We start from the raw sequence: 13,814 nt of genomic DNA on the forward strand, positions 1-13,814 counted from the left end.
TTCCCACTTCATTCAAAACCCCACAAATGAATCTTCTGTTTGTTTGGTGACCACTACGCTATCAATGATGTTTTTCAGAATGTATTATGATACAACACCTTACAGTCTGGGTTTGATGGTGACTCCAGTGGAGGCGTGTCTCCGTCAAGAATAATTCCTGACAGAGAGGTCTCCCCAATTATGCCAGCGATGCGCTCATCTGCAGCAGACAGTTGTGACTGTGAGCCTCCTCCTCCTGTGGCTGCTGTATTTTTTGTGTGTGCTCATGCGTTTCTTTGCCTCCAGTTTCATATCAAACCATTTACGCTTCACCTCTGACATGGTTCTTTGTACCACGAAGACAACATTAACAGCATCTGTTTCCTCCCTCCAGGCCTTCGCTTTGCCTGTCCCCGTCACACCACTACTAACTGAAGAAAATAAAATGTTTTTTCTTAAGTCCACTTCACCCAAAAATTATTGCGATCTCCGCTTCGGAAAAATTATTTCTCTCTCTCTCTCTTTCTTTGTTTGCGCCATGACTGACAGGTCGACTGGATGCACCTACACCTCCTTATATGGTGGTCAATGGCTATTCATGGGCGGGGATTTATACTAATTGCTGATTACCAGGAGCGCGCTGTCACTTTATGGTGGATTGGCTTTCATGATCATACACACGTGTTTACGATCAAATCTGAGTTTCCCGCAGCGTTCCTGAATCCGGAGTAGGTTTTTAGTAGAGTAGGCTTTTATGTGCAAATATACACACAGATTTACTCACTTTTCATGAATGAGACCCACTGTGTGCAAAGGAAGCAAGGAGAGGATGACTGCTGAGCTGCAGCTGCCTGCAGGTGTCTGTTCTCTGGGATTCTTTAAGAAGGTAGGTAGGTAGGTAGGTAGGTAGGTAGTACTTTATTGATCCCAAACTGAGAAATTCTAGGGTTACAGCAGCAAGTAATCAAACAGTATGTGAACAGTAAAATATTTAAGAAAAATAAGTAAGTAAAATTGTAAAATATGTGGTATGTAACTTCTTTTTTTTTCTTAATAATTATGAGAGGAGTGCGCTTTTGTTGCTTGAGCACCAGCCCTCAAAAATGTCTTGCGAGACAGAAATCCACGATAGGGGGCTGTGTTGTCATTTTGCAAGGCTCAACAAAAGAGAAGGTTACAGATAGGGATGCAACGAAATGAAAATTTGTGGCCGAAGCCAAAGCCGAATAAAATTAAACACTTGGCCGAATACCGAATGCCGTTGTTTAGTTTTTCATTAGTTTTTGCAGATGAACACCCTCCAGATTAGTGTTGTCACAGTACCAAAATTGGGACCCACAGTACGATACCAGTGAAAGTATCACAGTTCTGTGTAATATCACGATACCGCAGCGGAAATGAGGCAGATGTGCATTTTGTCATTTTTAAAAAGATAATCATTTTTCTATAATACATCAATGATATTTCAATGGAATAAATTACTTATTGACTTATTCATACTTCAAAAACGGCATCAATAAGTGATTAACATAGCGGGGATCGAAATATAATAAACAAAATTAAAAAATCAACAAAAATCAACCAGCCCTCCTACCCTGACAAGTTAAGAACAGTCCCTTAAGTGCGGTGAGGTTTGTGGACCATTACACAAAGAGAGAAATGTGAATGGCTCGTTTCTCCTCTGACACGTCACATACCTGTGTGCCGCCATGGCTTGGCTGTCCAGGTACTTTTAGGCAGTCATGACACCAAGAAGAGGAAATTATTGGACCTGGAGCTGGGCTTCTCGGTCGCCGGTAAGTCGTTATCTTGCACCGCAGAGCACTATGGCTGCCGTCTGTGACCCCCGTTCAACCCACAACTGGCAGGATTCGCCTTTCGTTTCTGCTGCTGGTTGAAATCTGTACTCACACAGCGTACTCCTGAATGATTTCTTTTGCTCGCACTAAACTATTTTTAGTCGCAAATGCGAGTAAAATGCTTGCACCGTAGAGCTCTGTGGAAAACAAATCACTGTAGTATATATAAACAAATCTAGCCTACAAGTAAAAAGAAATAAATAATAACTTGCACTGCTTAATATTTTCCCGCGAGTGGTAGTATCAAAACATGCAGCAGATATTGAGTTGCCTGTCTTTTTGTGGTAGTGAACTGGGTTGGCACTGAACTGTTTGTGTTTGTGGGGAAAAAAGAAAGAGACTATATACCAAGTGGATTGAGTCTAAAGTTTAGGTTGATGAAATAAATGTCAGGGGACTATTCAGTAGTTTGGTTTAGTAGTTTTTAGTGGTAGTCTCACATAAACCTACAGGGTTTTCTACAGGGCCTCCCCAAGAATTGTTATTTTATTGTTTTTGTGTATTTTGAAGAGAGGCATGGCCAAAATGAAAAAAAAAGCCTGTCTTCACCTGGTTTTTGTTGTAAATAGTTATGTTATTGTTGTTTATAGTTTGATTTTATCTCAATTTGACATTTTTTTAAATTGTGCAAATTGAACTGAACTCAACTTTTTACATTGTGTTATTGTCATGTACATATACAGAGATGATGAGCAGCCTGGGACATCTACAGCCCCAGCAAGAGGCAGAGGCAGGGGGCGTCAGCGTGGGAAGGAGAATAGATGCCAGTCTAGATCTCCATGTGACCGGTCATCCCAGCCACACCACAGCCCTGAGGCCTGGAGAACAGAGAGTGAACCTGAGACTGCTCCAGGAGTCAGTAGGTTCATGCCCCACAGACCACCAGGAGCCCAGGTGGACATGCACTCGGTATACACACCGAAAGATCTGTTTCAGCTGTTTTTCTCCACTGCCACTGTGAAGACACTCTCCAAGAACACAAACAAATATGCAGCAATACAGCAGGAAATGGGGAAGAAGGACAACTGGGCTGAAGTCGAGGTTGAGGAGCTCTATAAATTATTTGGCCTTCTCATGTAAATAGTATTGGTGTCACTGCCATGTCTCCAGGACTACTGGAGACAAAACCACATCCTGTCTTTTGCACTATTTAGGAACCCCTCACAGTCTGTGAATGGAAGGCCTGTTATGTAGTTCTCTGTCTAATTGTGCACATAAACTTTTTTGAAGAGAGGCATGGCCAAAATGAAAAAAAAAAACGCCTATGTGTTCACCTGGTTTTTGTTGGAAATAGTTGTATATAGCTTAATTTTATCTCAGTTATACTTTTGTATATACATATTTACAACTTATGTTTACATTTTCTGCCTTTGAATTTTTTCATTGAGCATGTTTGAATTTTGTATATTGATTTATTTTTCAAATCCGATTTTGTGTTTTTGAGTGTTTTTGGGTCTAGTATGTTAATATAGTATGTCAGAGTGGAAAAATAATTTTCTGGTCATATAGCTCAGGTTGTGCTGGAAAAAAAAGATATCAAACATTGGCATGACAAACATTTTTTTATGTGGTATGTAAAGGCAAAAATCAAAAGTATACAAAACGGCCAAAATAGCCCAAGACCCTCAAGGGTTAAAGATACTCAATAGCTCAGCTAATACCTGAAATGTCACTCGATACAAACCACTGCAGCGGCATATTGAGTGCCAGGTGGTGAGCGTGCCATTACTGAACGGCGCATGGACACTCACCCTCTTGCGGTTGGACTTTGAACTTACAGTGCCCTCCAAAAGTATTGGAACAGTGAAGCCAATTCCTTTATTTTTGTTGTAGACTGAAAATATTTGAGTTTGACATCAAAAGATGAATATGGGACAAGAGATCAACATTTCAGCTTTTATTTCCAGGTATTTACATCTGGATCTGATACACAACTTAGAAGATAGCACCTTTTGTTTGAACTCACCCATTTTTCATGAGAGCAAAAGTATTGGAACATGTCACTAACAGGTGTGTTTTGTTGCCCAGGTGTCTCCCAATTACATTGATTATTCAAACAATAAATAGCACTGAATGTCTGAGCTCAGTTTCAGATTGGGTACGATAGATTTTGCCTGTGCAGACTGCATTTAGAGGTGGAACCAACATGAAAACCAGAGAGCTGTCTATGGGTGAAAAAGAAGCAATTGTGAATCTGAGAGAAGATGGACAATCAATCAGAGCCATTGCACAAACATTGGCCATAGCCAGTACAACCATTTGGAATGTCCTGAAGAAGAAAGAAACCACTGGTGTACTAAGCAACAGATGTCGAACAGGTAGACCAAGGAAAACATCAGCAGTTGATGATAGAAACATTGTGAGAGCTGTAAAGAAAGACCCTAAAACAACTGTTAGTGACATCAGCAACAACCTCCAGAGGGCAGGAGTGAAGGTATCACAATCTACTGTTCGCAGAAGACTTCATGAACAAAAGTACAGAGGCTACACCAGAAGATGCAAACCACTCATTAGCAAGAAGAATAGGAAGGCCAGGCTGGAATTTGCCAAAAGGTACAGAGATGAGCCTCAAAAGTTCTGGGAAAAAGTTTTATGGACTGATGAGACAAAGATTAACTTTTTCCAAAGTGACGGAAAGACGAAAGTTTGGAGAAAGAAAGGATCTGCTCATGATCCCAAACATACAAGCTCATCTGTGAAACATGGTGGAGGTAATGTCATGGCGTGGGCTTGCATGGCTTCTTCTGGGACGGGCTCTTTCATCTTCATTGATGATGTAACACATGATGGCAGCAGCAAAATGAACTCAGAAGTCTACAGAAACATTTTGTCTGCTAATTTAAAGAAAGATGCAACCAAACTGATTGGGAGATCCTTCATCATGCTGCAAGATAACGACCCAAAACACACTGCCAAAACAACAAAGGAGTTCATCAGGGGCAAGAAGTGGAAGGTTTTAGACTGGCCAAGTCAGTCTCCAGACTTAAACCCAATAGAGCATGCATTTTACCTGCTGAAGAGGAGAGTGAAGGGAGTAACCCCCCAAAACAAACAACAACTGAAAGAGGCTGCAGTGAAAGCCTTGAAAAGCATCACAAAAGAAGAATGCAAAAGTTTGGTGATGTCAATGGGTCACAGGCTTGATGCAGTTATTGAAAGCAAAGGATTTGCAACTAAATATTAAGTCTCATTCACTTTAATCTATTTTAAATTTATATGTTCCAATACTTTTGCTCACCTAAAAATGTTGTGTTCCATTACAAATAATGCTATCTTCTAAGTTGTGTATCAGATCCAGATGTAAATACCTGGAAATAAAAGCTGAAATGTTGATCTCTTGTCTCATATTCATCTTTTGATGTCAAACCCAAATGTTTTCAGTCTACAACAAAAGTAAACAAATTGGACTCACTGTTCCAATACTTTTGGAGGGCACTGTATCCCACAGTAGTGGTACCTAGTTACAGATCAGTGTATGCAAATGCAGGAAGTCCACTTGTATGTGAGCTGTAGAGAGGTGACTCTGCAGTCAGTGAGCTCATAAACTGTGTTCCCATCAGTGGGTCACACACAGCAGAGGACCTTCGCTTGTGGTTTAAAAAAAGGGAAGTCAAAGTTTGTCAAACTATGCAAGACCTACCACCAAACGTCTCCCATGTGCTCCATTGTAATCACCTATTCGGGGTGAGTCAACGTGTACAAGTTGAGATCATAAACAGTTATGAAAAATTAGTACACGAAAAACGTTTTGGGTTGGTTTTTTTTTTTTTTTAGGAGGGAAGAGGGTGATACTAATTGTTGACTAACTGTGATTGACTGTGATTATGACAAGAAACGGTGTGAGACCGGGTTTTGACAACAGGTCAGTAGCCTACGTGCTCCATTCTATTAAAACGCTACATTCATTAAGGGGGTTGTTCACCAGTGGGCTACAATGAGTACTGGGCCATCAAATCACAGCATCCGCGGTGAGAGGACAAGGCATTGTTTGTGCTTTTACACACGGGTCAGTGGTGAAGTGGCGCACATGACTCGTGCTATGGACCGACGGTCGAGCCACGTATCTTGGTGCCACTTAAAAACAGGTAATACATCTAGCTACATCTTTCCCACATCAAATATCCGTGATCACCTAGACCCGCATGTGTAAAAGCGCGCAGAATTCCATGTCCTCTCACCGCAGATGCTGTGATTTGATGGCCCAGTACTCATTGAAGCCCACTCTTATAAGACCCAATAATAATAATAATAATAATAATAATAATAATAATAATAAGTTACTGTGGACCTATATGCCATGCTTTTTAATAACATTACCAGAAGAGTTCACTGAAAAACAGGTAATGTCAGCCGGAATTAATCATGTGCGTTCCCGGTGAAAATCGCTGACATGCATGGGAAATACAGCTTCTACAGGCTCGCCATAGCTTCCTGTCAGGACTCAAAGACCAGAATTCGGGACGGCGGACCGTCGGACTGTCGGAATGGCAATATTTCGGAGTGGCGGCCTGTAACCATTGGTTAAACGGCCCGTTTGGTTGGTATTCGGATAACTGGGGCTTTACTGGTATAAAATTTGTTTTTTTAATTTTTCATACATATATGAATTCCATCAAAATAGAAACTTTGTATGAGTACACTACGCTACATTTTTGGCCATCTTGCCATCATCAGGGAGGTGCCTTGAGGCTGTTTGTAGTTTCCTTATACACAACACATTGATCAGTCATGTGACTAATACATCACCATAGATAACCCTACATATAAAAACTACAGTTATCCTTTTTTTTTTTTTAAAGATACTGTTCACAAAAACTCATTGTCCTTAGTTTAATGCAAGACTATGGTTACTACCAATAACCATAAATACAGAGTCCAGCATTTGAATCAAATTTTCACACTATTCCCTTTCAACTTCTTCATCTTAACTCATCATCAGTGTGTAAAAAGTTTAAATATCAATGTTTCAACACAAATAAATAAAAAAAATCTCTACTCTTTAGACTAATTATTCAGGTAACTCTTTAAAAATACAGTTTATTTAAATCACCTCTATCACCAAACATTTATAATTAACACTAACTAGTCACACATATCTATTCAATAATTACACTTCCAATTGCTCTCAAATATCTCTTTTATGAAGAACAAATGTCATTCAGTAGCCTATACAGAAATGGCCTCAAGTCTAACTCTGCATGCCCGATGTACAAGCAAATATGTTTATTGTGTGAATACTGAGTCATCATTCACACTATTTTGATCCAAATGTTTATTATGTGAATGCTGATTCAGCATCGGGATCCCAGAGAGCAGAGGACTCCAGTGCTGCTGTGGAAAACTACTATAACATTACTCCGTGCAGAGGCAGCTGCAGAGCTGTGCTACCAGTTAAATCATTCCACAACCCAGAACCATGGACTACCAGAACCACCAACCTATATTACAGTGCACAAGGTAAAGATGTTCCCCCAGTAACATCAGACTTGATCAGCATCCCCAGTAGAAAAAAAACTACTATCCAAAATCCACAAGACAATTTCCAAATCCAACCTAACAATATCCAGCCCTTCAAAAAGATGGGAACAAGACCTACAGATCACCCTGGTGTCGACTTCTGGACCCAAATGTGCAAAACATCCTCTCTAAATCCACACATACAAACATGCAACTGTTTAATTAAAAGTATTTATAGAGTACACTATGGCTAAAAAAAATCATATCTCAGTATTTTCAGGCTGAATGGTGATACACAATATATCTCTATGAAACGGGCTACATGTTCAGCTGCAAGTCAAAGCCACATTCGAGATGTCATAAGCGCATTTATAAAAACAGACTGCGATAAAAATAAAATGCAAAGGCAGGGATTTTTTTTCCCTGTTTGAAAATATACAGCTGCACCACATGTAAATGAAAAATTATACCAAATAAATAGCAGGGCTGTACATTAACTTTTTACAGAGAGCACTGGAGCTACAGAGTTTTAAAGGTATGCGGCACAGGCCACAAAACTAACATGAGTTTGAAAGGATCAAGTAGGCCTAAATCCATTGTAGTTTGGAACTAGGGATGCACCGAATATTCAGTAACCGAATATATTCGGCCGAATATTGCAAAAAAACACACATTCGGTATTCGGTGGAATAAGTTAAAAGCAAGGCCGAATAATAGCGGCATGTTTTGATAATGCAATCAAACAGCATGCCGTGATGGGCGGAGTGAAATGTCGGCAGTGTGGCGATCCGCCTGTCACGGCACTCGTATTTGCGACTAAAAATAGTTTTGAGCGAGCAAAATAGGCTTAAATCATTCAGCACGCTGTGCGAGCAGCCTAGAGATTTCAACCACCAGCAGAAACGAAAGGCGAATCCCACCAGTTGTGGGTTGAATGGGGGTCACAGACACAGACAGTAATGTATTCCTGTCAAATACAGCGGCCATCGGCTTACCGACGACGGACAAGTCGACTCCAATAATATCCTCTTCTTGGCGTGTGGACTGCCCAGAAGTACCTGAACAGCCGAGCCAGCCGAATACAGGTATGTGATGTGTCAGAGGAGAAACGAGCCGTTCACGGCCCACAAACCTCACCGCACTTTAGGGACTGTTCTTTACTTGTCAGGGGAGGAGAGTGGCTGGTTGATTCTTATTTTATTTATTTATTTTATTTTGATCCCCCCTATGTTCATCACTGATTGATGTTGTTTTTGAAGTATGAATAAGTCTAAAGCTGTCTAAAATCATTTCAATCATAAAAACTTCCACCTGCATGCTAGATCCCATCCCATCCACCATTGTTAAGCACTGCTTCCCCACCATCTCCCCACTTGTCTCCAAAATTGTCAACTCCTCCCTCAGCTTTGCCTCTGCCCCTCCTTCACTCAAACTGGCTGCAGTCACCCCCATCATTAAAAAACCTGGTCTCAACCCTGACATCATGAGCAATTTCCAGCCCATTTCCAACCTCTCATTCCTCTCAAAAATCCTTGAACGTGTCATCGCCTCACAAATCAAATCCCACCTTAACAATAATGACCTCTTCGAACAATTTCAATCTGGATTCCGCACACAACACAGCACCGAAACTGCCCTCCTTAAAGTCACAAACGACCTCCTCCTCTCCTCAGACCCCAGCCTACTCTCCATCCTCATCCTCCTTGATCTCACCGCCGCCTTTGACACCATCAACCACTCCGTCCTACTCTCCCGCCTGCAATCCCTCCTCAAGATCACTGACAATGTCCTCACCTGGCTACATTCCTATCTCACTGACAACAACTCTACAACTCTACATAACATACGCAAATAAACTCAGAGCAATACTTTTGTACTTACATACATATGTTTCCTGTGCTCTATTAGACTTTAACCTTGTTGTTGTGCACTACTGCAAGTCTGCATATTCTTCTTCTAACACTACTCAACACTAGCCCTGCGTTCCAATACCCATACTACCATACTATTTAGTATGCCAGAAAAAGAATTAGTGTGTCCCAATACATAGTATGTCAGATGCAGTATGCCAAAAGTACCAGGATGTTCTACTACATCCGGCCATATTTCGCATTATGCATGTCAGCATGCTTCTTTGGCCATTCTGACCCACAATCCTTTGCGCAGCCGAAGTTACGTCGCACTGACTGAGCTGCGTGTACAACCAACACCCACACTTCCTTTCATACATGGTTTATTTAATTTGAGATACTAAGACACTACATATTAGGACTGCAATGATCTGATTATATACTGTCACGCATCATACAGTTTTGCAAGAACACAGTTACAACATTCAACTTTATTGTGATTATAGTATAATCAATGTTAGGGTTCAACTATGACTACAATATAGAAGATTCTGGTGGTGTAAGTGTGGTATAAATAATGAATAAATATGACTAAATATGAATACACTATGGGCCAGGTATGAGCAGTATAGACTAGTAAATATATAAATAGTAAAAGTAAAATACATATTTAGTAATGTAGTAAGAATGTGCAAGCATGTTACACTACAAATAAAAGTAATGTGAATGTAAGGCTGCTTCACGTGCAGACAGAATATAGTGCCAGCAGCTGCATAGCTGTAAATATATTTAATATAATATATTTAACAAACATCTGCCAGCAACAGAGAACTATGTGTGAAGGGGGTTAATATGCCTACTGGTGACTAGTTCAATAGACAGGACAGTAATAATAGGCTTGAGACTGTTTACGTGAACACGTCAGTTTATTATAAACAACCACCTACATTACGACATAACAGCAACGCTCTCCGGCACCTCCGACGGTATGCACGACTCTGGCGAGCTTGATGAGAGGAGATTTGCTGCATCTCTGAAGTACAACAAAACAAAATATTCAAATGTGGCACTACAGACGGCGGTGGAAGTGAGCAAGAGGGTCGGAGTTCAGGGAGCAATGTGATGGCGGATGTAGTGTGTCCCAATAGTATGCATACTGCATACTATACTACATACTTTTTAAGGGCAGCTGCAGTACATACTAAAAGTATATAGTAGAAGTATGCGATTTGAAACGCAGGGCCGGTTCGTTCGAGATGAGCCACAATGCATGCTGGTTAGTTTTGTGTCTGACTTCATCCCGACTTGCTCTGACGTTTTACAAAAGTGGACGGCAATAAAACCGCGAGAGCGAGGCAGCCGCAGTTTTTAGAACCAGGCGCTGCAGTTGCTCTCCACCAACTGCACTGCCTGGCTCTCATCTGATCTAACAGCTGATTGGTTTAGATGTCCAACAATATGACGTTTTAGATAAACTACTAATTTTTGTTTAATTTTAGAGATTAAGATTGTATTTGTCTGATTTGAAGGTTTATTCTGTGAACAGAAAACATGTTGTATGACTGATTGTGAAGTTTAGTTGTCAGAGACTAAATACATTCATCATAAACTATACAGAGTCTACTGTATATTAACACTGGACTGTTTTAATTATTGAAGTATTTAGCAATACAGAGACTTGTGGTCAGTGGGATGTGAGGATTCTTAAAATAACATCTGTACAGATGTGAAGCCCTGACTGTATCTGACCAAGCCTTAATGAAAGCTGTTGTCTTGTTTTTTTTTTTCCTGAAAGTATTAACCTTATAGTCAAACACAGTTTATTTAGCTGGTGTAGCTGAGGGGACAGGTCAAACTGATATGATGCTGATTTACAGGAGAATTCATGTCAAATGGAGGATAAACCATGAACATAAACTACAGATCACCTGTAAAGCATTTTAATAAATTAATCTATCACAATTAAAACAACTGGAGACTGAAAACAAACTGATATATGGGTCTGATCACTTTCTTAATGAATTGACATCATTCCAGACAGGATGTAAGTGTGTCTGTGACTCCCTGTACGGACTGAAGGCTGCTGGAAACTGTCCAACTTCACCGCTTCTTTCTGTCACCGCCCCCCGCTGCGGCCGCCTGCTCTCGTCTACTTTCCAGGCGAGGCACAGTTCATCTCAAACAAGCCTACTGAAAAGGTATAACTACTTATACTCAACTCGTGCACCACCTAGTGGTGTGGTGGGCTATGGGCAGCTCCCTGCACTTTTCATTTTCATCTACTGTTCATTGCTGTACTCATTTACTGTTCAGTGTTTTACTTATTACAGTACTTTAAACCTCATAGAGTACTTTTATATTTTTCCATTAATTTGTTTACTTGTAAAAGTTTTTTATTCAAAGTGCTGCTGGCAGCTCCCTGTGCTGTTTCATTGGAAAAATTCTCAGGACAAATATAAGCTTAATTGTATTTGAATGTAGTGCTTTGTCAGTGTTTTTTTGTTTTGTTTTGTTTTTTTAATTCTGTGTGAACCATGATTTTTACAGCTGGCATATATCGGCTGTCAATATCGGCTATCGACATCTCTGTTTCATAATAATCGATACGGCTCTGAAAAAAACATATCGGCCGATCCCTATCATCCACAACACCCATCAATATCATCATCATACTTTCAGGTGGAGTTGTTTGTGCTTAACATCTATCAATCTTTGGTTTTAGGTGGATTACAATAATAAACTACACTAGTTTGGAGGACTATATTCCATTTACAGTAATGTAAGGAGAGGTTGTTAACTCAAGTAACGTCACCCTTGTCAGTGGCGATTCCTTAGCCTCCCTTCTCTCTGCCCCGTGTCTGTGTGCACTGGTGAGACACACAGCGGATTAGAGAAGAAGGAGGGAGAGAGACGCAGCCGATCTATAGGAAACCACAATAAAGGCTCTCACACTGAGCTCAAATGAAACGAGTGCACATAAACCTGTTAAATAACATCAATAAACTAATTAATTTCTTCAAAGGGGGGTTGGGGATCCCGTTGGTAGAGGAAACACCTGTTCCACAGCAAGTAAGTCAACACCTGAATGCAGCACGACATGAATGCATGGGGAAATAGGAGTGAGTGAATCTTCATCATATAGAAATGACACAGCACATTTAAATCGAGATCATGATTTTAATCGTGTAGCCCTATTATCCATTGAACAGAGTTCAGATGCATGCACTTGCCCAGCTGCACTACTGGTCCTTGAGTGAGACTGTTTATGCAAGTGTTTTAAATAGTAGGGATCGACCGATATGGTTTTTTTAGGACCGATACCGATTATTAGTAGTCAAGGAAACTGATAACCGATATTTAGAACCGATATTCATTTGCAGTAAAAAATTAAAATTTTGGCGTCAAAATTTAGAATAACACACCTGGGATTAGACTGAATACAACAGTATACTGTTTGTTTGTTTTTGTACACTGAAAATCTGTGATAAAAAGACCTTAAACTTTTGTAGAATAACACAAACTCTGGCGCAAATCTTGGTTAAAATGGTTGGTTGTTTTATTATATAAAAAACAAGTGCAGAGATCTCTTAAAGTTCACTGAAAATGAAATGGCTCCCTGATTTTTTTATAAGATCAAAGTAAAAACTGAACTGCACAGTACTGAAATTTGAGTCTCGGCAATAAGTTAAATTATCTAAAAACAAAACGTTCAGGGATCTTCTAGCAGCATTTATAAAAGTTCACTGAAATAAATAACAGTTAATTAATGATGTCTTATATTCTCTCTCAGGTACATCTGATCCAGCCTGATTAAGTGCAAACCAATAAAGAGGGTGGCAGGAACAGGAACCTTGGCTCACTTCATTTGTTGATAGCTTTAGTAGTTATTACATTTCAGATTATTTATTTATTTATTTATTTATTTATTTTTTACATCAAATAGCATAATTAGTTTATAAATAAAGATTAAACTTTCAGTGGTTACAGACTTATTTTTATTAAAGTATTTTGTAATTACATGTATTTAATATACCAGTCACATTTCATTTTTTCAGCAAAATAAGTACTTTTACTTTAATGCCAAGTAAATTTAATTGATATTCTTCTATACTTTTTGCATGTCTAAATGAACTAATAAAGCCTACAAAACAACCTCACATCAGTTGCTGAAGCTAGCGTGCATGTACAGACACACACGCACACCACACACACACGCACACACACACACGCACACACGCACACACAGTCCATGTCAACATAGCTGCACACAGACAACAGTTTCTTCTCAGCGCCACACACACACACACACACACAAGCAAGCGCCATACCGACCATACACAGCTGAAATGCACTGAAGTAAACTTGTCTTGTAAACATGTCCGTTAGCTTTAGCAGCCGATGTGAAGTAGTTTTAGACGACATTATTGTTTCTAATGGCTGCCTGTTGCGACTTGCGAGCAACCGCGTGAGGGGGGGAACAGACACTGAGATACAGTATGAAGATGGTGTGTTTATCAAGCATCAACAGTGGTGTCTTTAAAACTTCAGCACAGAGGATTTCTTATTGCAACTTCAACATTTTCTGTTGCCTTGCCTTCAAACATCACACTGCTGCTTCACGGAGCAGTCCTCTCTCCCCTCCTCTCTCTCTGTGCCGCTGCAGCGCTGC

General features: G+C 40.1%; 1 protein-coding gene across 8 annotated transcripts in view; it reads right to left on the minus strand.

Moving 5' to 3' along the window:
• usp32 (ubiquitin specific peptidase 32) overlaps positions 1 to 13,814 on the minus strand; it is a 266,626-nt gene that overhangs the window by 234,943 nt on the left and 17,869 nt on the right. The gene's annotated exons all lie outside the window — the stretch shown is intronic.

Source organism: Epinephelus fuscoguttatus, linkage group LG5 (genome assembly GCF_011397635.1).
Source record: "Epinephelus fuscoguttatus linkage group LG5, E.fuscoguttatus.final_Chr_v1".
Taxonomy (NCBI): domain Eukaryota; kingdom Metazoa; phylum Chordata; class Actinopteri; order Perciformes; family Serranidae; genus Epinephelus; species Epinephelus fuscoguttatus.